Here is a 27,168-nt window from a genome sequence, read left to right on the forward strand (position 1 = left end):
ATCAACTATTCATGGTTATAACACACACATATCAAAGTTTATTTTCAATAAGTCGGTTTTATGGTATAATTATCGATGTTTGTTTACGTATGAATATTTTTTGGTTAACTGTAGAAACAATGTGCTACTGTCATTCACTGAATTAATTGATCAAGATATGCATTGGTGTTAATTTCTAGTGCGATCTTCCGCGTATTTACCTTATTGTTTCATTAACCAATAAGATTGTTTTGATAGTAAAAATTGTATGGCGAATAATGTTATGGAAGATTGTTCTTTTAAAGAATTAAGAATAATAGGAAAGTCTCACGTTGATCAAACACGCTATATACTTTCTCCTAATTATTTTCATTTTAAATATCTTGATTAAAGAACCGATTACCGAGTATGTTAATTAGTTTAATACAATAAGTCTTAAAATAATACAAAATACAAAGCAATCCCACTACCCTCTATATTTTTGAAAAGCTTTGTTACGTTCAATATTCTAATACTTAGATTGCAATGATAAAAATAATAATTATTTTTATGCAATATTCCTTTTGAAAACGTACCCCATGTAGCTTCTCAATTTTCATTTTCATAAATCAAAAAGATTGTTTTGATATTATTGAATGCACGGAAAATCATTTCTTTGAAGGTTGCATATTTGACGAAACTATGTCAAAATAAAAAAACAATTGCTAATCAACTGCGACATAAACTTGATTCTAAGTTTATATATTTTAAAGAATCTCACTGAATGAACACAGTATTTATTATATTAGTTAGCATCAAATAATAAGGTTTGAAATAATACACAAGAAAACAACATATATCACTATTTGTCTTTCGAAAATCCATGTTACGTTTGATAACCTTATACTTTGACTGCAATGCTAAAATATTGATTGATTGATTGATGTTTGCTTTACGCCGCCTTAGCGCAAAAAGACTTTATCGCGGCGAGATCTTATTCCAATGCTAAAATACAATGTTTGTTCAATCCAAAAACCTACAGTATATAGCTTTTCTATTTCCATTAATGTTGATATATATTTCGTGTTTAATTTTCAAAGTTTTTCTTTGATTTTTGACATACCGAAAAAGTATTTGTCACATTTTGAATTGACTCAATGCGGTATGTATATATATATGTACTTGATTTTCAGAAAAAAAGCATCTCCAACTTTATTATTTTTTGTTGGTAAAGCAAATTCTAATACAAACTGGAATACTTGATTTGCAAAAAACTCGAGCTCGATCATTGAACACTTCCATTTGATTTGATATAAAAGTACTAAAAGAAAGATATTGAAAATATACAAATGCGAACGAGTATTGAGGAGCATTGTTTTCTTTTTTGTATTTAATACCGTTTTTATATATCATATAAAATGCAACTTCACCATAATTTCATTTTGTTTATAAAACAAGGCTAGTTAAAAGGATATCATAATATTGCACAAAACTACTTGTATTGACGTGGTATATTTGATAAAACATGAAAATTACTAACAGAAAGACATTACAAAATACAAACGAGTAAACGAATAGTAAATTGTGCAATTTAATTTATTGTTCAAAACCCTATACACTTTTTAAAATGTACACACTACCAATACCTGTTTTTTGTATTTTGCTGTCGTTTTCTATTCGTTTAAATGAAAAACAACAATTTTATTGATTTACGGTCCAAGTCTTGTTGCACTTTAGTACTTGGCTTTCAAGTATTCGGTTTTGTGCGTTCTTGCTGAAGGTAAATTTAGAAGAAAACGCTTTGAACGCATGGATTTTATAACGCATAGTTTTCATTTTTTTAAATTGAATGAATCTTTATCAGAAACAGTTTCATCCCGTACAGTAATACAACAAGTAAATTCTCGTTTGACTATGAACTCTGATTTAGAATATATACAGTTTGATAAACTAGATGACTTGTTGGCTTACTGTATGTTTTAGACAGACAGTGTCCATAGTGTCGACATGATAAACGTATTCCCTTTTTAGCCATGTCTTTGCTGTTTGTGAAACAGAAGATATTGAGTGAGATACATATCATAATAATTGAGCTGCGTCGGATAGAAATTGGCTTTTTGCAAGTGCACGTATACATGTACATGTCCATGTATAAGACCTTGATTGATTTTGAATAATCAAATACAAATTAAAAGATGAATTTTGGTCTGTTTTGTAAGGTTCTTATATCAACTAAAGTTTCAATCAATTACAGACTTTGAATAGAGATCTTTTAAACTCGAAATGTCGAAATGAATTTACAGATGTATTGATATCCAATTGCATCAGGTCGATTTTCAAAATTCTTAGTACTTGTACCACATGGACAATCTTTTAATACTACAGAATAATGGTGTTGATTTAAAGGTACAGATGGGTGCAGTCCTAACCTGTACAGCAAGTTACCTTGATAACCAGTATTTGGATTGGTCAAAGTTAACCTGTGACAGGATTTAGGACTGCTCTGACCAGTCCTAGGACCATAATCTAGTTAACTTGAAAAGCGGACTTGGTCCTAGGACTGGTTTTATGTCTGCCGAAAATGTTAACTAGGAAACAGGTCCGCTATTGATATAAGTTAACTTCGAAACCAGTTCTGTCTTAAGTTAACACAAGTTAACTTTGATTTTGACAACTCCTATCGAATCAGACCTGATCTCAAGTTAACTTTTGGCCTGGTCTGCTCAACACTAAGTTAACTTGTAACCAGGACCGCTCTCATCGATTTTCTTTTTAATATCTTTTAATGTCTTTGTTTCTTGGTATAAACATAAAAAAATAAAGTCAATTTAATACTTCCGTGATATAAACATGATTAAATAAATGTAGCTCCGTGTTGAAGTGATCTATTTGTAAATAAAGTACGCATAAAACTTTGCTTGTTTATATACAAATTTATCCGTGATCTGCCTTTCTATATATTAAAAAAACGATAATGGTTACAATGCTAACGATCTGAATATATATTCCAATACATATCAAATTCTTTAAATCGTATTAACCATATTTGCACTTTATAATGTAAATCTATATAGCCGTAAAGTAAATCAGAAATATTTTTATGTCGGGATAGAATATATAATACAAATGACAGCAATATTGGAACACAATCACTACAAAATTTTACCCGTATTTTTGTCCGCATAAATTTAGAGTGCCAGCATGTCCTCCTTTTGTTCAATATATTGATACGTAACAAAATTTCAGTATTTTTGATACCCCAGGCTGACTCGTATAGCAAAATTATTTGACCGTATCAACGAAAACTTACCAAATTTGCACTTGATCATGTAAATCTATATAGCCGCATAATAATTCAGTAATATTTTATGTCAGGATGTATTGTATAATACAAATGACAGCAATATTGGAACATAATGTGAAAACAAAATTTTGTCAGTATAAATCTAGATTGCCAGCATGTCCTCTTTTTAATCAAAATATTGTCTCACAACAAAATTTCAGTAGTTTTGATACCTCAAGCTGACTCCTATAACAAAATTATTTGACTGCATTAACCAAAACTGACCATATTTGCACTTTATTTTGTAAATCTATATAGCTGCAAAGTGAATCAGCAACTATGTTCATGTCAGGATTTAATGTATAATACAAATGACAGGAATATTGAAACACAAAAACTACAAATGTTCGTCCTCATAAATTTAGAGTGCCAGGATGTCCTCCTTTTGTTCAGTATATTGATACGTAACAAAATTTCAGTAGTTTTGATACCCGAAGGCTGACTCGTATAGCAAAATTATTTCACTGTATCAACAAAAACTTACCACATTTGCACTTTATCATGTAAATCTATATAGTCGCATAATAATTCAGTAATATTTTATGTCAGGATGTATTGTATAATACAAATGACAGCAATATTGGAACATAATGTGAATACAAAATTTTGTCCGTATCAATCTAGATTGCCAGCGTGTCCTCTTTTTAATCAAAATATTGTCTCGCAACAAAATTTCAGTAGTTTTGATACCTCAGGCTGACTCCTATACCAAATTATTTGACCGTAACAACCAAAACTGACCATATTTTCACTTTATTTAGTAAATCTATATAGCCGCAAAGTAAATCAGCAACTATGTTTATGTCAGGATTTAATGTATAATACAAATGACAGCAATATTGGAACACAACAACAACAAATTTTGTCCGCATAAATTTAGAGTGCCAGCATGTCCTCCTTTTGTTCAATAAATTGATACGTAACAAAATTTCAGTAGTTTTGATACCCCAGGCTGACTCCGATAACAAAATTATTTGACCGTATCAACCAAAACTGACCATATTTGGACTTTATTTTGTAAATCTATATAGCCATATACTAAATCAGCAACTATTTTTATGTCAGGATTTAATGTATAATACAAATGACAGCAATATTGGAACACAACAACTACAAATTTTGTCCGCATAAATTTAGAGGGCCAACATGTCCTCCTTTTGTTTAATATACATGATATATTGATACATAACTAAATTTCAGTAGTTTTGATACCTCAGGCTGACTTGTATAGCAAAATTATTTGACCGCTTGAACCAAAACTAACCATATTTGCACTTTATTTTGTAAATCTATATAGCCGCATAGTAAATCAGCAACTATTTTTATGTCAGGATTTAATGTATAATTCAAATGACAGCAATATTGGAACACAACAACTACAAATTTTTGTCTGTATAAATTTAGAGTGCCATCATGTCCTCCTTTTGTTCAATATATTGATAAGTAACAACATTTCACTAGTTTTGATACCCCAGGCTGACTCCTATAACAAAATTATTTGACCGCTTGAACCAAAACTGACCATATTTGCACTTTATTTTGTAAATCTATATAGCCACATAGTAAAACAGCAACTATTTTTATGTCAGGATTTAATGTATAATACAAATGACAGCAATATTGGAACACAACAACTACAAATTTGTGTCCGCATAAATTTAGAGTGCCAGCATGTCCTCCTTTTGTTTCAATATATTGATACGTAACAAAATTTAAGTAGTTTTGATACCTAAGGCTGACTCCTATAACAAAATTATTTGACCGTATCAACCAAAACTGACCATATTTGCACTTTATTTTGTAAATCTATATAGCCACATAGTAAATGAGCAACTATTTTTATGTCAGGATTTAATGTATAATACAAATGACAGCAATATTGGAACACAACAACTACAAAATTTTGTCTGCATAAATTTAGAGTGCCAGCATGTCCTCCTTTTGTTCAATATACATGATATATTGATACGTAACTAAATTTCAGTAGTTTTGACACCTAAGGCTGACTTGTATAGCAAAATTATTTGACCGCATTAACCAAAACTGACCATATTTGCACTTTATTTTGTAAATCTATATAGCTGCATAGTAAATCAGCAACTATTTTTATGTCAGGATTTAATAAATAATACAAATGACAGAAATATTGGAACACAACAACTATAAAATTGTGTCCGCATAAATTTAGAGTGCCAGCATGTCCTCCTTTTGGTCAATATACATGATATATTGATACGTAACTAAATTTCAGCAGTTTTGATACCCCAGGCTGAATTGTATAGCAAAATTATTAGACCGCATCAACCAAAACTGACCATATTTGCACTTTATTATGTAAATCTTTATAGCCTCATAATAATTCAGCAACTATTTTTATGTCAGGATTTAATGTATAATACAAATGACAGCAATATTGGAACACAACAACTACTAGAAAACAGGTCCGCGTTTGATATAAGTTAACTTCGAAACCAGTTCTGTCTTAAGTTAACACAAGTTTACTTTGATTTTGACAACTCCGATCGAACCAGACCTGATCTCAAGTTAACTTTTGGCCTGGTCTGCTCAACACTAAGTTAACTTGTAACCAGGACCGCTCTACATCGATTTTTTTTTAATATCTTTTAATGTCTTTGTTTCTTGGTATAAACATAAAAAAATAAAGTCAATTTAATACTTCCGTGATATAAACATGATTAAATACCTGTAGCTCCGTGTTGAAGTGATCTATTTGTAAATTAAGTACGCATAAAACTTTGCTTGTTTATATACAAATTTATCCGTGATCTGCCTTTCTATATATTAAAAAAACGATAATGGTTACAATGCTAACGATCTGAATATATATTCCAATACATATCAAATTCGTTAAATCGTATTAACCATATTTGCACTTTATAATGTAAATCTATATAGCCGTAAAGTAAATCAGAAATATGTTTATGTCGGGATAGAATATATAATACAAATGACAGCAATATTGAAACACAATCACTACAAAATTTTACCCGCATTTTTGTCCGCATAAAGTTAGAGTGCCAGCATGTCCTCCTTTTGTTCAATATATTGATACTTAACAAAATTTCAGTAGTTTTGATACCCCAGGCTGACTCCTATAACAAAATTATTTAACCGTATCAACCAAAACTGACCATATTTGCACTTTATTTTGTAAATCTATATAGCCACATAGTAAATCAGCAACTATTTTTATGTCAGGATTTAATGTATAATACAAATGACAGCAATATTGGAACACAACAACTACACAATTTTGTCTGCATAATTTTAGAGTGCCAGCATGTCCTCCTTTTGTTCAATATACATGATATATTGATATGTTACTAAATTTCAGTAGTTTTGATACCTCAGCCTGACTTGTATAGCAAACTTATTTGACCACATTAACCAAAACTAACCATATTTGCACTTTATTTTGTAAATCTCTATAGCCGCATAGTAAATCAGCAACTATTTTTTTGTCAGGATTTAATGTATAAAACAAATGACAGCAATATTGGAACACAACAACTACAAATTTTTGTCCTCATAAATTTAGAGTGCCAGCATGTCCTCCTTTTGGTCAATATACATGATATATTGATACGTAACTAAATTTCAGTAGTTTTCATACCCAAAGGCTGACTCGTATAGCAAAATTATCTCACCGTATCAACAAAATCTTACCATATTTGCACTTTATCATGTAAATCTATATAGTCGCATAATAATTCAGTAACATTTTATGTCAGGATGTATTGTATAATACAAATGACAGCAATATTGGAACATAATGTGAATACAAAATTTTGTCCGTATCAATCTAGATTGCCAGCATGTCCTCTTTTTAATCAAAATATTGTCTCGCAACCAAATTTTAGTAGTTTTGATACCTCAGGCTGACTCCTATACCAAATTATTTGACCGTAACAACCAAATCTGACCATATTTTCACTTTATTTAGTAAATCTATATAGCCGCAAAGTAAATCAGCAACTATTTTTATGTCAGGATTTAATGTATAATACAAATGACAGCAATATTGGAACACAACAATAACACATTTTTGTCCGCATTAATTTAGAGTGCCAGCATGTCCTCCTTTTGTTCAATATATTGATACGTAACAAAATTTCAGTAGTTTTGATACCCCAGGCTGACTCCGATAACAAAATTATTTGACCGTATCAACCAAAACTGACCATATTTGCACTTTATTTTGTAAATCTATATAGCCACATAGTAAATGAGCAACTATTTTTATGTCAGGATTTAATGTATAATACAAATGGCAGCAATATTGGAACACAACAACTACAAAACTTTGTTTGCATAAATTTAGAGTGCCAGCATGTCCTCCTTTTGTTCAATATACATGATATATTGATACGTAACTAAATTTCAGTAGTTTTGACACCTAAGGCTGACTTGTATAGCAAAATTATTTGACCGCATTAACAAATACTGACCATATTTGCACTTTATTTTGTAAATATATATAACTGCATAGTAAATCAGCAACCATTTTTATGTCAGGATTTAATAAATAATACAAATGACAGAAATATTGGAACACAACAACTACAAAATTTTGTCCGCATACATTTAGAGTGCCAGCATGTCCTCCTTTTGGTCAATAAACATGATATATTGATACGTAACTAAATTTCAGCAGTTTTGATACCCCAGGCTGAATTGTATAGCAAAATTATTAGACCGCATCAACCAAAACTGACCATATTTGCACTTTATTATGTAAATCTTTATAGCCTCATAATAATTCAGCAACTATTTTTATGTCAGGATTTAATGTATAAAACAAATGACAGCAATATTGGAACACAACAACTACAAATTTGTGTCCGCATAAATTTAGAGTGCCAGCATGTCCTCCTTTTGTTCAATATATTGATACGTAACAAAATTTAAGTAGTTTTGATACCTAAGGCTGACTCCTATAACAAAATTATTTGACCGTATCAACCAAAACTGACCATATTTGCACTTTATTTTGTAAATCTATTTAGCCGCGTAGTAAATCAGCAACTATGTTTTTGTCAGGATTTAATGTATAATACAAATGACAGCAATATTAAAACACAAAATACAAATTTTTGTCCGCATAAAGTTAGAGTGCCAGCATGTCCTCCTTTTGTTCAATATATTGATACGTAACAAAATTTCAGTAGTTTTGATACCCCAGGCTGACTCCGATAACAAAATTATTTGACCGTATCAACCAAAACTGACCATATTTGCACTTTATTTTGTAAATCTATATAGCCACATAGTAAATGAGCAACTATTTTTATGTCAGGATTTAATGTATAATACAAATGACAGCAATATTGGAACACAACAACTACAAAATTTTGTCTGCATAAATTTAGAGTGCCAGCATGTCCTCCTTTTGTTCAATATACATGATATATTGATACGTAACTAAATTTCAGTAGTTTTGATACCTCAGGCTGACTTGTATAGCAAAATTATTTCACCGCTTGAACCAAAACTGACCATATTTGCACTTTATTTTGTAAATCTATATAGCCGCATAGTAAATCAGCAACTATTTTTATGTCAGGATTTAATGTATAATTCAAATGACAGCAATATTGGAACACAACAACTACACATTTGTGTCTGTATAAATTTAGAGTGCCATCATGTCCTCCTTTTGTTCAATATATTGATAAGTAACAACATTTCACTAGTTTTGATACCCCAGGCTGACTCCGATAACAAAATTATTTGACCGTATCAACCAAAACTGACCATATTTGCACTTTATTTTGTAAATCTATATAGCCACATAGTAAATGAGCAACTATTTTTATGTCAGGATGTATTGTATAATACAAATGACAGCAATATTGGAACATAATGTGAATACAAAATTTTGTCCGTATCAATCTAGATTGCCAGCATGTCCTCTTTTTAATCAAAATATTGTCTCGCAACCAAATTTTAGTAGTTTTGATACCTCAGGCTGACTCCTATACCAAATTATTTGACCGTAACAACCAAATCTGACCATATTTTCACTTTATTTAGTAAATCTATATAGCCGCAAAGTAAATCAGCAACTATTTTTATGTCAGGATTTAATGTATAATACAAATGACAGCAATATTGGAACACAACAATAACACATTTTTGTCCGCATTAATTTAGAGTGCCAGCATGTCCTCCTTTTGTTCAATATATTGATACGTAACAAAATTTCAGTAGTTTTGATACCCCAGGCTGACTCCGATAACAAAATTATTTGACCGTATCAACCAAAACTGACCATATTTGCACTTTATTTTGTAAATCTATATAGCCACATAGTAAATGAGCAACTATTTTTATGTCAGGATTTAATGTATAATACAAATGGCAGCAATATTGGAACACAACAACTACAAAACTTTGTTTGCATAAATTTAGAGTGCCAGCATGTCCTCCTTTTGTTCAATATACATGATATATTGATACGTAACTAAATTTCAGTAGTTTTGAAACCTAAGGCTGACTTGTATAGCAAAATTATTTGACCGCATTAACAAATACTGACCATATTTGCACTTTATTTTGTAAATATATATAACTGCATAGTAAATCAGCAACCATTTTTATGTCAGGATTTAATAAATAATACAAATGACAGAAATATTGGAACACAACAACTACAAAATTTTGTCCGCATACATTTAGAGTGCCAGCATGTCCTCCTTTTGGTCAATAAACATGATATATTGATACGTAACTAAATTTCAGCAGTTTTGATACCCCAGGCTGAATTGTATAGCAAAATTATTAGACCGCATCAACCAAAACTGACCATATTTGCACTTTATTATGTAAATCTTTATAGCCTCATAATAATTCAGCAACTATTTTTATGTCAGGATTTAATGTATAAAACAAATGACAGCAATATTGGAACACAACAACTACAAATTTGTGTCCGCATAAATTTAGAGTGCCAGCATGTCCTCCTTTTGTTCAATATATTGATACGTAACAAAATTTAAGTAGTTTTGATACCTAAGGCTGACTCCTATAACAAAATTATTTGACCGTATCAACCAAAACTGACCATATTTGCACTTTATTTTGTAAATCTATTTAGCCGCGTAGTAAATCAGCAACTATGTTTTTGTCAGGATTTAATGTATAATACAAATGACAGCAATATTAAAACACAAAATACAAATTTTTGTCCGCATAAAGTTAGAGTGCCAGCATGTCCTCCTTTTGTTCAATATATTGATACTTAACAAAATTTCAGTAGTTTTGATACCCCAGGCTGACTCCTATAACAAAATTATTTAACCGTATCAACCAAAACTGACCATATTTGCACTTTATTTTGTAAATCTATATAGCCACATAGTAAATCAGCAACTATTTTTATGTCAGGATTTAATGTATAATACAAATGACAGCAATATTGGAACACAACAACTACAAAATTTTGTCTGCATAATTTTAGAGTGCCAGCATGTCCTCCTTTTGTTCAATATACATGATATATTGATATGTTACTAAATTTCAGTAGTTTTGATACCTCAGCCTGACTTGTATAGCAAACTTATTTGACCACATTAACCAAAACTGACCATATTTGCAGTAGATTTGATACCCCAGGCTGACTCCTATAACAAAATTATTTAACTGACCATATTTGCACTTTATTTTGTAAATCTATATAGCCACATAGTAAATCAGCAACTATTTTTATGTCAGGATTTAATGTATAATACAAATGACAGCAATATTGGAACACAACAACTACAAAATTTTGTCTGCATAATTTTAGAGTGCCAGCATGTCTCCTTTTGTTCAATATACATGATATATTGATATGTTACTAAATTTAAGTAGTTTTGATACCTCAGCCTGACTTGTATAGCAAACTTATTTGACCACATTAACCAAAACTGACCATATTTGCACTTTATTTTGTAAATCTCTATAGCCGCATAGTAAATCAGCAACTATTTTTTTGTCAGGATTTAATGTATAATACAAATGACAGCAATATTGGAACACAACAACTACAAATTTTTGTCCTCATAAATTTAGAGTGCCAGCATGTCCTCCTTTTGGTCAATATACATGATATATTGATACGTAACTAAATTTCAGTAGTTTTGATACCCATGGCTGACTTGTATAGCAAAATTATTAGACCGCATCAACCAAAACTGACCATATTTGCACTTTATTATGTAAATCTTTATAGCCGCATATTAATTCAGTAATATTTTATGTCAGGATTTAATGTATAATACAAATGACAGTAATATTGGAACACAATGAATACAAAATTTTGTCCGCATCAATTTAGAGTGCCAGCATGTCCTCCTGTTGCTCAATATACTGATATGTAACAAAATTTCAGTACTTTTGATACCTCAGTCTGACTGGTATAGCAAAATGTTATGACCGTATCAACTAAAACTGACCATATTTGCACTTTAGTATGTAGATCTATATGGCTGCATAATATTTAATCAGAAGTTTTTTTTAATGTCAGGATGTACTGTATTATAATACAAATGCCAGCAATATTGGAAAACAATGGATGCAATATCTTTTCCGCATCGATTTAGATTGTCAGCATTTCATCTCTGTATTAATAATATTAGACCATCACTAAAGTTAGTAGTTCAAGATGGTGTGTATAACAAAACTATTTGACTGCATCATCCAACACTAACATGTCTGATTTCATTTTTACTTTATAATGAAAAGTATAAGAAGTTCTCTTCTGGGAATAGTATACTGTTGGTACATTATGTCGGTTGATTGATTTTGTTTGTAGCTAAACCTCAAGTGGCAACTATTTCATTCATGTGCACAACGAGTATATTGTTTTGGAAGTCCCATATTATCATTTTTAATCCGTAAAGACAAATCTGACAAAATTGACGAGATTATTCATAATTATTCAACACCTTACGTATCCGGACACTGTACAATTTTCGTTAGAATATTTTGTCGAAAACAGAATCGTAAATCCAAGGCAAACAAGGTGAATTACGATGAAATATCCATGTAATGCATAAAGTTTAATTTAGGAAGAGACTGTAAAAAATGGGGAACGAAGCAACGTCGACAATGATGTTGAAATCCCATGACATAAAAATATTGTTCCGATGCGTTGGATAGCCTTTCTATCCGCCTTCTGATTAAATAAAAACTTTCCTTTTTCTAACGATAGCTGTATGTGATCACAAGTGTGTAATTTTATAGCCTTTGTTTAATGTATATAATACTACATGAAATAAAAAAAAAGATTTTTTTTTAATGTGTATAATATCGATAGAGTCTAACGAGTAAAGAAATTTGCTATACAGGGAAAAAAGAACGATGGGATTATTGTTTACATATTAAAAGCTCAGGTCTGATATCAAAAGTCATAAACACGGTAATCTATCATAAGCAGACCTGTTCAAAGGTCTGGTCAATAGCAGACTTGTCCACAGGTCTGGTCTGGAGCAGACCTGTCCACAGGTCTAGTCTGGAGCAGACCTGTCCTCAGGACTGGTCAAAAGCAGACTTGTCCACAGGTCTGGTCTGGAGCAGACCCGTCAATAGGTCTGCAGCAGTCCTAAAAAGCAGACCGTAGGTCTGGTCTACCAACGACAAAGTTAACTTGCTTGTCTGCTTAAAATTTCCCAAGTTAACTTGAAAAGCAGTCAACAAGTCTGCTCAAAGTTAACTTTTGTACAGGTTAGGACCGCACCTATCTGTAACACTATTTTTTCCTATCGACTTTGAAATAACTCCATTTAATATCAATTTACAAAATTTCAATCCTGGTATCTATGATGAGTTTATTGACAATTAAGACACCAATCTTAATGGATTATTTTTTTATCATACAGAAATGAAGTCATATTTGAACGAGATAAATACAACATGTATTTATTTTTTACGTACATAATCATTGTGTAAAATGATAAAAAAAGATCAAAATTATTTTTTCATATACCTGTGCGTTTACAAGTTTTTCCAGGGTTATGTCAAAGAACGTCTCGTCTTTTTTTTTTTAAATGTTCATCGGAAGATACCAAGACCTTGTTGATAAATATTCCGTAAAGACATCCCAGATGGTACACGATGGTCTTGATGTATAGATTATAGGTACTGACGTTGTTTATCATCCTAATTACGTGTTATAGTGATCTTTTATTTGTCTTTGTGAATTATTACTTTTACTGTTTAGTCCACTTTTGGTAATATCCATTTGACGTGGCTCGGTACTTAATTTTCCCGTCATTGTGTTATTGTGCTATGGTATATAATATGTAAATTTTTGTATTCTTGTCTTTCATTTTTGCTTGTGTGCTTTGTCTATATGCCTTTTTGGTTTTCTTTGTTGACATATTTTGGTTGTTTTTATAGTGATTAAGATTATAACGCAATGTTGACTGCTGTACTCTTTTTTTTGACATTTTTACCTATTATGTCTGTTTGTTCAATCAATAACAGGTTAAATCGATCACATTAATGTTAAATTTTTTTGATTCACTTGTTTTAAAATCACCTTTGTGTTTATCCATTCATTCATTCATTTTTTTTTTCGTGTATGTGGTTGGTTGATCTTCGTGTTTGTTTGAATATATAGAAATATTCATTGGTGTGAATATATTTGACTTTTTTTTTTATTCACCATATCTGTCTGAATTTGCTTTCATTGTTAGAAAAACAAGTTATAAACAAGCGATAACAGCCATATTTGTGTGCAATCGATTTGCTTTTTAAACGGGTTTATAGTTAAATTGTTCACAAAATGTGATGGCGATAGTCTTCTTATAAGGCTTTTGCATTTATCATCCGTTAAATTATTTCTCTTCTAGTGTGGCTGCAATTTGACTTTACAGGTCTATTACGATGACTATGCATTTTCCTTTCCCTTTAGCATGAGGAATGTACGAATGGTTGTCCATGTAGCGTTTGGATATTTCTGAAAAGAAAAGTAAGTTAAAGATATAGTTTTACAATTTTAATACGTTCCGATTTTCAATATTGAACCTTCAAATGTGTGTTTCGGAAAAAAAAATCTATCTACAACATGTTGGTATTACTTTGTGTACATATTGTACCCTTTATATATGACACTAGCTCCTGTATTGTTATAAATCGCAGGTTATGGCCAAGTTTCATAAACTCTTACTTTCATTAGATATAATAATGTAATAAAACTTGCATTAACATTGTGCTGCTTTAAATAACTAAGAAATCCAAACCTTACTAAAAACATCTACCCCAGAGATCTGAGTATAAAAAAAATTAATATAAACATCCATGCTTATCCTCTTAAACTTATTTCGATATTTCTGTTTCATCAGATTCACAGCATTTTTTACCAGGACTGGAGGGTTGTGTTCTTTTGACCCTTCTCTTATGTGTATATTTTCTAACTCGTTTATTAAACCTTAATACAATTATTTCTAGACAAGGGATTTCATTTTGAAGTGTGTTGCTGTTCCTGTATATATAACCTCATTAGTTTCACTATGATGTTGTTTATAGAGTTCGTAAAAATTAAAATAGGAGTTATGCTAACCTATTAATTCTTTGAATGAAACCTGTCAACAAATATTAATTTGATGAAGAGTAAGAAATCATCAAAGAATCCAGGATTATAATTTTGAACGTCATACTCGCATTTCGTCTCGTGGCGGTCGAATCAAATTTATGTGAAGGTTAAATCAAATATTAAGTTCAAGAGTATTGTAGACCAAAGATTCGAGCAAAGCAATCTTTTACAAGGGTCGAAAAACCTTAGTGTTTATAAAATTGACATTCTTTATAAAGCAGATTTAAAAAAAAAATGACCGTATAAATGATTTTTGAAGTAAGCGAAGGAATGATCACTACCGGACAGGTGAAAGTTTTGAAACAAAACTACCGCTAGCAGTACAGTTGGGTGCAGACCAAGCATTGAATGTAAACCGTAATAAAAAATATAGCACGGCGTTCATTCAATCGATGAAAACTGCCCGTGATCTCAACAAAGTCATTAGATATAAAAAGTAGATGGGTATTTACTTTGACATTTACCTCCAGGTTAACGTGAAAAAGGCACGAATTCTGATTTTGTTAGAAGTAAAACGCACATTTATAAGGGTATCCTGGATAGACTGACTAATCATACCAAATGACTAGCCATGTAAAATTGCTCAACAGCCCAATTTTCAAGAAATATATAAATTAACAATTACAATGCATGTTATGATGCGTATTTAAATAATTGAAAATTTAAAATTGTCCATAGGTAACAAACAAATATTTCTTTCCGAAGCGTAAAACCTTATTAATTTATTTCGTCAGTGGACATGGATTTTAAAACGATCACATGGTCCAAAAACTAAATGTTCCGATTCATGATATTTCTTGAAGCCTGACCAATATAATTTTGCCGTAAACAATGTTGTCAACAGTTGAACACTTACTCCTGATGTTTTCTGAAATATCATTTTCGCATGCTTTTTACAATTTTGCATTAAATGAGGTTTAAAAATTTGGGTCAACATACAAATTTGCAATTGAAGATAAAACTTATTTCCTTATACTCAATGATTGTAAGACATACAAGTGAAGAAAGATAATTTTGAAATTGCAAAACTTGTTTTAGGCATTAATATAAGGTACCAATATTTTTCCCTTTGTTAGAATATTATGTAACATCTTTAAATTGGTTTCGTTTAGAACATCAAGTTTTGACACACATTGAGAGCTCTTTAATTGTGGGTTTCTAATACATATGTTTATAACAATCAAAAGTGTCAATATTTGTCTTTTTTAACATAATACTGGCCTGCTAATGGAGTACTTTGTATACCCTTAAATGGACTGTTTGTCATAGAGAAGGAATCTAAGTTTATAAAGTTGACATTTCGTTGTCAACATCAATGTAAGGTGCCAATTTGTTCCCCTTTGTTAAAATATTATTTAACAGCATTAATTTTTCGTCGTTTAGTACACTAGGATAGATAGTTTTACACAAATTGAGAGTTCTTTAATTTTAATGTTTCTAACACATATGTCTATAACAATCAAACGTGCCAACATTTCTCTTTTTTAACATAATACTCACGTACTTGCCAGATAAGGGAGTACTTTTTATACCCCATAATGGATTATTTGTCATTATAGGGAAGGTATCTGAGTTAAAAATTGCACAATTTGTTATCAGCATCAATACAAGGTGCCAATATTTCCCTTGTTTCTTGATCATTATGTACCGGCATTAAACTTTGGTTCATTCGGTACCTCAGGATGGATAGTTTTACACAAATTGAGAGCTCTTTAAATTTATGGTTACTTATAGATATGTCGATAACACTAAAAAGTGCCAACAATTCTCCTTTCCATTTATAATATTCTTGTACGAGCCTGTAGGTGTTTTTTTTTTTTTTCTTTTTATAAAAAGCAATTTCTTTGGTCTGCAGAGTAAAAGCGGGTTAATCAAATTTCTATCATACATCGTATAAATAAGTCTATTAACAAAATCATTACAAAATGCAGTAAGCCGTGAACTACGACAAATATTTTGAGTTAAGGGTATTGTCTGAAAACAAAATTTCTTAGATCGTTTGATGTCAATTGTTTTAGTTTTAGTCTTGAAGCATTGCCTAATTAAATCTACCGTAAAAAGGTTATTGCTTTATATACAAACTTGAATATAAAATAAAATTCATTTGAACAAGAAAAAAAGTGTTTTTATATATTTTACAAATAAATAACAGTAAGAGAAAACGCGCGTGTAGTGTGTAAAGCGACCGTTGAATACTGATTAAACGGACAACGAGTAAACGCACGTTTCCATTTTAACCACATTAAAGTAATTATAGTAAACGCGCATTTACTTTATGTTATGCTTGGTCTGCACCCAACTCTACTTGTAAAATTTCGTCACATATATCAGGCTTATTGTTTAATACACAAGACGCGCGTAATGTAATACTCAGTTATGACTGGTGTATTTCCTATACATCTGTTCGTAATGTATTGACAGTTTAAGCTGGGGAACATCGTCTATTTGTAGTTGATTAGCTTTCACTAACTACCATTACTCAGAAATATGTGGGGTTTCTTTTGCCTTTTAATTATTTTGATTAGATGTTGAGTACCAATCTAATGAGTGAAGCTCTTTTCAACTGATATGTTCAGTTGAATTCCTTGCAGTTGTACTTTTTCACAATAGTTTCAAATATGGGAAGATATGAACGTTCACAAGCACTTCCCAACTTAAAGAACTGAAAATAGTTAAATAACAAAAATACCAAACTCCAAGGAAAATTCAAATCGGAAAGTCCTTTATCAAATTGCAAAATCAAAAACTCAAACAAATCAAGCAAATGGAAAACAACTGTCATATTCCTTACTTGGTACAGGCATTTTCTTATGTAGAAAATAGTAGATTAAGCCCAGTTTGATAGTTAGGTAAACCTTTCACTTGTATGACAGTCGCATAAAATTCCATTACATGTATATTGACACCAATGTTTGATTGGGTTTAGAGTCGTGAAAAGCAGTCTGTAAAAAAAAACATGGCCATGTGCAGTACCAACATATCCCATAATATTGCCAGTATATAGGACTATTTGTATGCATAAATGCAAAGCAATACATACATCGGTATGTTTTATTTTATCGAATACAAAATCAATTTGGTACCAATAAAACCCATATTCAAAGAATCTGATTTTGGGACACTTTTAAAATGATATCTTTCAGAATAAATTACGTCAAGGGATTAGTAATTTATCTTCAATCATATTCAAATATATGTGCTTTATAAACAATCTTGCCGTACAAAATAGTTTGTGATATCCCGTTTTTATAAAAATTCTACATTTACACGAAAAAAAAAACAACAAAAGTTTGAAGTAAATTCATGGTAACGATATTCCTTACTGTATGTTTAACAAGTTATACAAAGATTAGGTCCATTGAAATATAACTCTTTTCTATAGACACGAGCATAGCGAAAAATTTGGGAAACACACACACCGTAAGAAGGGAACACGACCGTCAAAAAAGGAAAACTAACAATACGGAACGAAAAGTTGTCTCTTTTTATGTCGCGATTTCTTTATCAGATTTTCTCTTTTAAAACTGAAATAAGTAAATCAAGAAAAGGACTGTTATTCATATTAATAATATGATTATTAAAAGTAAGTTCTCTTTTGTAAATTTCTACGGTAAAATTAGAGAGTTCCTGATTATTTTAAGCAACCATATCATCAATGTAAAGGTAAGTGGTATTTGAAGTTATTATTTCATTGGAATTGATACGAACTTTAAATGAATTTGGCCATTAACTGTGATTCCTAACAGTACAGGAACATGTCTGCTATTAAAAATGCCCTCAAAAATACCTACAATCTGCCAATAAACGTTACTGCTTAAACGTTAAGAAATGTTAACAAAGAAAATATATACTTCTTTATACATATCATCATAGTTTCTGTGAGTATACATCTAGCATATTAAGTACATCTTTCATTACAGTAAAATGCTTTAAATGAGGTGCAGCAAATAATCTGCAATTCGATAATGTAGTGCATCGAAAATGTCAAGCAGAAAATAAGTACTGCTATACGTTATTATATTTTTTCTATTTGTAAAAAAAAAATTTTTGAAATTTATGCGAAAAACATGTTTCTGATACATATTCACATAATTGCATTTTTAAATTTAAAAACATTCAAAGGAAAGAAGTTAATCATGTTAATTTTCCGCCTTTTTAATATCAGTGGCGATGCACAATGATGCATTTCATTTAACGACATTAGAGTTTAGAAATTTACTAAAGCCTACGATAGTTGATATTGTAAATCAAGAGCCAGTCTTATGACCTAAAATATTTGTCTCATGCCCTACACATTGCTATTTGCATTTAGCAAATGCTTTTTCATTATGCTGGTATACGGACCTCATGTAATATTTCTATAGTAAAATATTAAAATGAAATTTGATAGGGATAAAAAAAAAACTTTTGTTATAAACTTGTGTTTCGTTTTAGTTTATCTTCATCAGCATTACGATGTGGCGTAGATACATCTTTAAAGTAGCACCAACAAGGAAAGCTGTAGCTCGACTTTTCACTGAAAATAAAACCAATAAACCTAAGACAGACATGAAAGAAACTGAGAATAAAACGGAACAATCTAAAAAAGACATGATAGAATCTGATAATAAAACACCTAAATCAGACAAGAAAGAATGCAAGAAAAATGCACCTGAGGATAAAATAAATATAAACATTAGACTGTAAATTTACTTATTTCTTTCTATTGATTCCATATCGAACAGGATTGTACATGGCAAAATAGGCAAAGAGAGAATCGGGAGAAGTTTTGGATAAAAACACTGGGTGTCCTCCATCCAAATGGAATCAATAGAAAGAAATAATTAAATTTACAGTCTAATGTTAATATTATGATATTCAGGATTTTGGATTAAAATCAATCGACCAAAATTTACCTGTATTATTACTGATCTATGTTTACACCTTACACATTATATATCAGTATTGTTAAAACTTTTAACACTGAGGAAGGCCATTTGTTGAGCCGAAATAATTGCAAGTATTGTATAATTTATATCATCTGTTCAGTTTTTGCATCTTTGTGCGATGATATTCAACACTTTTTAGTGTTTTGTTTTCAATCTATTTATCGGTATTGTTACACAATCTTTTAGACTCATATATATATATTTATATATATATATTTAGACCCCTCTACCAAGAAATTTGTTTTGCATGCACACGTATAAAAAATGCGGTTTTTATCCAACGCAATCATAGGGTTGAACGTTGTTATCAACTCTCCACAAGAGACAATATTACACAGAAAGCAACAGCTATAAGTCACCGTACGGCCTTTGACAATAAGCAAAGCCTACACCGCATAGTCAGCTATAAAAGGCCCCGAAATCACAAATGTAAAACAATTCAAACGAGAAAACTAACGGCCGAATTAATGTACAAAAAATGAACGAAACACAAATATGTATAACACAGCAACAATATATATATATTAAATGACTGAATAATAGCCAACGATAAATCTTACGAGGCGATGAATCATATAATTATGATACAGTACACTACAAAATATAATATATAACAAGTCTAAATGGGTACAGCATCACCAAAAAATGATAAAATCATGAACAAATGTTAGATATTTCGGATAACTAATATCCTTCATCAATAAGATGTAACATGAATCTTATCTTGACAAGTGGTAGTCAAACTAAAATAATAATCTAGTCAAGCTTAAAATAATAATCTTGATCGCTATACAAATTATCAATAATCGATACGCTGGTAGTTTTTTTTTCAAATTGATGTTTGGGAGGAGGAATAAATTCCTTAAAACTGTAAGAGTTCAGTGCGAAAGCCTGAGTTACTGGAAACAAAACCATTCCCGAGGAAGTCTGTCGGCCCTTGACCAACACTCGTTGTGGTCTATTGGTAAAGGTGAAGGTGATACACGGATGAAAACACATTTTATATTCATAACTAACCTTTTTAATATCGAAATTCTGAAACTTCGCGTTCATGTGTTATTATATTCAAAATGTTATTTTATGTGAATACTTTAAAGATTTGGTACATCGAGTACCCGCTTCACGAAATGCTCGTGTAAATATGTTTATGAACTACTACAGTACAACCTGCGACATTCTCTTAATTATGTCCACCCTCATGTTTGGTCAACATCAAATGGTGATCATTTATTGGGTATCAAATCTTGAGATGTTGGCCATTTATTGGGTTCATAAAACATAGGTTGATGGCGATAAGTTATAATAAGTATCATACTTTTTGTTCAGTAACGTTCTGTCCTTCATTCAATATACTAGTATATCATCAAAGTTTGATAAATGCTCATTAAAAATGCTAGTGAAAAATTTCCTGATCTCTAAAAAAAGTGAATCTTATGAAAAGAAATTATTTAAAGAAAAAAATGTTTTTTTTTTTGGAACAATAGTAAACTTATCGAATATGTTATCTTCAGTTTGGCTAATTTCTGTCAGTTAACATCCAAAATTTGTCTCCGGAAAAAATAAAGTACACTTCTATAGATTGTCAAATTTTTATGAACTATTAAATCAAATCACGTTTTGTTCTATGTATTATATTGTCGAAACTGCTGGACTCGCATGGTACATATTCTTTGTATGCATATGTCCTTTGACTTTCTGTCGGTTAACCCGTATTTCACTCATTCAAGGCCTTTTAGATAAAGTCAATAATTGTAGGGACTTGAATGAAGTAAACTCTATAAAGTCTTTGACTAAAAATTAATTTAAAGAAAAATATAAGAATACGTTTGAAAATAGAATAACAACTTATGATGAAAACATTAAACTCAAGAATTAGTGGTCAGAATTTAAAAATTGAAAATAGTTGATAATGTAAATTCCTAGAAAGGATAGAATATGTAAATTGTGCAACTTACTGGAGGATGAAGAACACTTCCTCCTTGATTGTAAAATTAACAAAACAACTAAGAGATACTCTATTTAAAAATTGTTTACCTTCTCATAATAATGTCTCTTACCCACATTTTGACCCAAGAACAAAAAGTAAAAGAAATGCTAAACATCTATGTTTAAAATATTCGCTACTTTATAAAAAAAAGTCATTAGAACTAAGGGCAGAAACCTTATAATTGTTTTCCATGTGTTCTGATTTCTTATAGAATTGTTATTTCTTTGCGTTATAATGTTTGTTTTCAGTTTGTTTTTTTTTTTTGTCACAAACTAATTATTAATGTAATATGTATATATGACAATACAGATATCATCAAATTTTGATGTAATGAATATTTTGGATATTTTATTCAATAGAGACAGAATGAATTGCCTAAATTTTATTTAGAATAAGTCCTAAAAATAATCTAAAACATTGTTAAACAATGTTGAATGGAGATCAGTATCTCTAAGCCTAAACAATTTTAATTTTTAAAAAAACATTTTGAGAAACACCTTTTCAATAGAAAAAGGCAGGCATTGTGCCATTTTGCAATATAATATTAGATGATAAGAGATTCATTTATTATTCACTTGCCAAAAAAATACATGTATAAAATAACTTAAATTGAGAAAAAATTATTTAAAAGGTAAAACAGCAAAAAAAACAGTCATGAGACATTTTAAAAAAAAATAGTATTAATCTATATGTTCAACTAGTTTTATTATTTCATTTATTTTTTTTTTATTTTTATTGTCATAATAACAGTAATTAAATTTGACAAACACATATATTTGACGGGAGACACTTGACCTGTGAGTTATATAATTTTATTACTTAAATGCAATCATGATTTCCCTTTAATTTGACTAGTTTTTGATTAATATCTTTTGTATTAATTAAGCAACAGGGGTATAATGATGGACATATAGGGCCATCATGGTGGACATACATATAGTTTTTATGGCCACCATTAATAAGAGAATGTTACAGGTAGTACTGTATATATGGACATAATTAGTATATTTATTATATATAATCACGAGGAAGGAAAGGAGTCCAAGTTTTACGTAGCAGGAGATTAAAAATTTAATTGACGAAGTGAAGAAAAGAGTAAATATTTATCTTTTAACTGACTGTACAATACAACAACAAACAGTGCCAAAAAAGAGTGATTGAGAGGCTGTATGTGCAATGAAAAACGCAGAAAATGATAGAAATTTGAGTTTGAACCTGATTTTGAGTTCATTAACCCTTGTCACAGATCTGAATTCCAGTTCATATAACTTACAGCTTTCATTTTGGATATTGACATTCGCTGCCTTATCTGATTTGTATTCATTTAAATAGGTGACACGAAAAAATATTTCCTATAAAGTTCCTTTTGCGACCAAACATTTTAATGCCATATATCTCAGTTGATAAATACAGAACCACTGTATCACTCGGCAGATAAATACTCTGGGTTCAAAGAAGTTTGTCTAGTTTTACTTATTCCTGTAATGGTGGCAGAATGTAGTTAAATACTCCAAAAAGGATGTTTACACATCACATATGTTTATGCAGTAATTCAAAACATCTTATTTATTGTCTTCTTGATATGCGCGAAATATGTAGATAAATATGTTTTGTGTACTAATTTGATACTCCTATGGTTATTATATTTCAGCTAAAAAAGCCATATGGTCAGAACTTATAAAGGAACTTATTGGTTTGGAAGAAATCATGAGGGCTACATACAAGGTCAGAGATAGTAATGAAATGGATATGAGTCATTTACTTTCCAACCGAACGTTCCAAAATACATCTTTGTCAAGAAACAGTGTTGGCCAATCAACATATACCTATTCGATAAATGTATTTTCCCGCGTATTACAGTAAAGTGGAAATAAGAACTCTCTGAAAGTTTCAATCCAATTATATTTTATATGGGACAATGATGTATAATTTGTTAGGTCATGTGACCTTATGTTTCGTGATGGTAATCATGTTTCTAAGGTACGTGAAAACAATGTCTAGATAGTCATTCTAGCCATAGACACTGTACAGTCTTTCTTTCGTATCAACTTTGATATTGTCATAATCATCATTTCCAAGAATCGGTTATACTTTATCAGTAGAGGAAGACTTCGTGCCAACAGACAACCCCAACCCTCGGCAGAGAAAATAACAATCGTTTTCAATTAAGATTCGAGTTGAACGCACTTGCGGGATTCAAACTTAGGTGATAGTCATTCAGTATTTAAACTACTTATACCACTCGGAGACCGAGGCCTAAGAATTGATTTATGTATGAATCAGTATCTATTAACAATGCAATTACTGGCTCTAAAACAAACGTCGGTTATTCTTTGTCTGACAGATGAGATATCGAATATTTATGGCAATATGCATTTCCCCTTACTGTAGGAAAAAGCTTGTATTAACAATGTGAACTGTGTGATTATTTTCTATACCAAATATTTTTTTATACCATAGTCTTTGGACTATTATTGTTTGACTGTCATGATCCTGACTTTGCATATAGAAATTAGACTTTGGGTCATATCATATGGAAATATTTTGTCATTTTCGATACCAATATATCAATGCATCCATGAGGGAAAATATCTGTTTTCTTGAAAAATTATTTATACACTGTCTACAAAAAAATTATCTAATATACTCTCGTTGTATTTTTAGGAAGTGGCTAGACGTAATAAAGAAGAGTACGTCATATTATTGGGTAAACAGGGATATGGAATGGATCTATTGCATAATTATTTGCTGGGAACAGTTAATGATGAAAGCTGGCAAAAAACCGATATAGATATTAAATACGGAACAACAGGGAAAGAAAAACCTAAGAGAAAATCTACAAAAAGTACACCGTACTTCGTAAATGAAGAAGTTAAAGGATTTAATTCAAAATATAAAAGAAAAGTTAAAATGACATTCTTGAATGCAGACAGGAAAGACTATTTATCGACACTTTCAATTTCTGAAGAATATCATGTAGTCTTTTGCTTTCCTGTTTCATTTCGTTTTACTACTGAAGATATGGATTTATTGGAAACGTATCTGCAATATCGACAAAGGGAATATCATACGAGAGTCACCATAGCTTTTACATATAGTGAATGGCTAGAATGTGACGCCAACCTTTACATTAACAATCTTCCAAAGGAATTTAGAGATTATTTAGAAAAGTTTGGAGACAGCTACATTTTTTTTAACAGTACAGAGAAAAAAGACGACAAAACTGCAAAACCCTTGGTCAAACCATTACCTAGCGACGAATTTAGACGGAAATTATTTACTGTGTGTGTCATTTTTTCTTTCGTTTGTCCTTATTCTATAGAGGTTGTTGCAAAATTACTTTTATATTGACATTAGGTGGACTATTGGACAATGAGCGTAACATACTCGTATAAATGACTGTTTAAAATCAAACTGTTACTTACAACGGCAGACTTTCAGATGAATTAATAGCGTTCATTTTTAAACAGGACGCAAATGTTTTTGTTTTAGATAAGTTAAAAGTTTCTGAAACTAAGTAGCTTTCGAAAGTTTTCACAGATGCAATTACAACCACATTCGGAAATAAATAATATATTTTCAAATTTATTTTTCTCTCCATAAATTAGCGTAGTTAGGATAGCTTTATGTGTATTTGTTGTCAAAAATAAGATATGAACAGTTATGTGTTTCTCTTATTCTAAATGAATTAAAAGATTGTGTACTAGATGTCTTAGCTGCTCATCCATACCGAATAATAATTGGACCCCCCCCCCCCTCCCTCCTTCATTCATAATTTGAATAGCTCTCAAAAACGTGTATGAAAGAGATATTTAAGCAAAAGAGGGACGAAAGATACCAGAGGGACAGTCAAACTCATAGATCGAAAACAAACTGACAACGCCATGGCCAAAAATAAAAAGACAAACAGACAAATAATAGTACAGATGACACAACATAGAAAACTAAAGACTAAGCAACACGAACCCCACCAAAAACTGGGGGTGATCTCAGGTGCTCCGGAAGGGTAAGTGTGTCATCATTCATAAATACAATGAACTACATTTAAAATACTTTTAATTTAACTTTCAAAGTCTTAATTTTGCGAACACCCTTGAAAAATATCTTACTGTACCTTATTTTGTATTAGCTCGATATAATCACAAAGCAATAAACCGTTATAAGATAGTTGAGATAATCCATAGTAAACCAATTGTTAAACTAATGTTAAATTAAATGTTTTTTAAATGCAATCTAACATACGGATAAATCATCTACTTTTGGAAAGCATCTCATTTGTACTATCGTTTTTGCCCTGTCGTCAAAATTCCTAATGTGCAATTTTTGTCAAATCACGATGAAAGGTCAAGGACAAACAATTTTATATTTTACATAATGTTAGCATTTTTGCAATATTCTGTCTTCTGAATAATAAAATTATGTATGGACATATAAAAATATTTCAGAACAGAGGTTAGGAGTACCTATTCAAACGCATTTAAACATACTTATGTTTTTTTTTTAAAAAGCACCCTTTTTCAAAACAATAGAGTGAAAATGATAAAAATGGGTGAACAAAAAAATGTTGTCTATTATTCAATTATTAGTCAGCGTAAATTCAAATACATGCATCATATGTTTTCAGTGCTAAGGAAGTTTTTGATAGCATGCTATTACTGCAATTATGGTTCTTGCTATTAAACAGCCAATCTTTAACTCATGCACTTGCCCAAAATACCACCATTAACATTAACCTGTTCTACCTTTAAAAACATATGTAGTCGATATAGCTGTTCTATGTAGTCGATAGTAAGTTGAAAAACTCAAATTGTAAAAGTGAAAAATATTTAAGATCAGTGACAAAATTGTGGGTTTGATGATACAAAGTAAAATACCAAAAATACCAAACTCCGAGGAAAATTCTAAACGGAAATTCCATAAGGAAATGGCAAAATAAAAGCTCAAACACATCACACGAATGGATAACAACTGTCATATTCCCGAGTTGGTACAGGCATTTTCTTATGTAGAAAAGGGTGGATTAATCCTAGTTTAATAGCTAGCTTAACCTTCCGCGTGTATAACAGTTGAATAAAATTCAATTATATTGACAACGATGTGTCAAGAAAATAAACAGATATAATAGGTAAAGATGTCAGAACTAGGGGTACAGCAGTCAACATTGTGTTATAATCCCAACCACTATAAAACAAACAAATATGTCAACAAAGAAAAACAAAAGTCATTTAGACAAAGCACATGAGCAAAAATGAAAGACAAATATACAAAAATTTACCACAGCACAATAACGCAATGACGGGATGTACAAGTACCGAGCCATGTCAAATAGACACTACTGAAAATAGACTAAACA

At 30.7% G+C, this 27,168-nt stretch overlaps 1 long non-coding RNA gene across 1 annotated transcript; it reads left to right on the forward strand.

Moving 5' to 3' along the window:
* The first annotated feature begins 14,074 nt into the window (after positions 1 to 14,074).
* Positions 14,075 to 25,468, forward strand: LOC127736795 (uncharacterized). Its single transcript, XR_007999180.1, has 3 exons — positions 14,075 to 14,276; positions 23,467 to 23,540; positions 24,480 to 25,468. It is a non-coding gene; the product is annotated as an uncharacterized LOC127736795 (long non-coding RNA).
* Positions 25,469 to 27,168: the final 1,700 nt, after the last annotated feature.

Source organism: Mytilus californianus, unplaced genomic scaffold (assembly GCF_021869535.1).
Source record: "Mytilus californianus isolate M0D057914Y unplaced genomic scaffold, xbMytCali1.0.p SCAF_37, whole genome shotgun sequence".
NCBI lineage: Eukaryota > Metazoa > Mollusca > Bivalvia > Mytilida > Mytilidae > Mytilus > Mytilus californianus.